The sequence below is a fragment of the Tupaia chinensis genome, unplaced genomic scaffold (assembly GCF_000334495.1).
Source record: "Tupaia chinensis unplaced genomic scaffold, TupChi_1.0 Scaffold139767_1, whole genome shotgun sequence".
Classification (NCBI taxonomy): Eukaryota; Metazoa; Chordata; class Mammalia; order Scandentia; family Tupaiidae; genus Tupaia; species Tupaia belangeri.
Genome location: NW_006199647.1, coordinates 514,169 through 514,791, shown reverse-complemented (window position 1 = coordinate 514,791; position 623 = coordinate 514,169). Strand labels below are relative to the sequence as shown.

The 623-nt window shown below is 71.4% G+C and overlaps 1 protein-coding gene across 1 annotated transcript in view; it reads right to left on the bottom strand.

The window, feature by feature from the left end:
- RPL34 (ribosomal protein L34) overlaps positions 1–221 on the bottom strand; it is a 4,476-nt gene extending 4,255 nt beyond the window's left edge. The window contains exon 1 of the mRNA XM_006162237.3: positions 162–221. The gene's annotated coding sequence lies outside the window, so the exon portion shown is untranslated. The remainder of the gene's footprint in view (positions 1–161) is intronic.
- Between the last annotated feature and the right edge of the window lie 402 nt (positions 222–623).

Genomic DNA, 623 nt, shown 5'->3' with positions numbered 1-623 from the left:
GGGCGCCTGGGCCCCGCTGCTCCGCGGATGGCGGCCGATTGCAGAGGAAGGAGAGCCCGGGAGCAGGGGAAGACGCCATAGGGCGCCTGGGCCCCGCTGCTCCGCGGATGGCGGCCGATTGCAGAGGAAGGAGAGCCCGGGAGCAGGGGAAGACGCCATACCTCTAGACACCGTCCCCGGAAGAGGAAAAAGGAAGCGCTGGCGGAGTCAAGGGTCAAATGGGACTGCGCAAGACCCGGCGGCGGCCGGGCGGGGAGCGCCGCCATGCTGTACGGCACGGGCGCGGCGGCAGAACGGAAGCCTGGGGAGTCTCCGCAGGGCACGACGCGGATCGCGAAGGGACGCGAGGCGGGGCCAGGAGAATCCGCTCCTCCGGCCGCATGGGCGCTACTGCACGTTTACACCGAAAGTGCCCGTCCTGGGGCGGCCTGCCCTAATCCCGGCTCTGGGGCCTTTCCTTCCGCCTTTCAGCTCTGCCTGTCGTGCCTTGGAGCACAGCCCGACAGACGGACCGGCTGCGCGCACCGCTGCGCTCCTCGGGCAAGGGCGCACCCCGGGAGGGCGCCAGCCGCGCGGCCTCAGCACTGGGCACGGAGAGTCCCCGAGCGCCGCGTGGTAGAGAC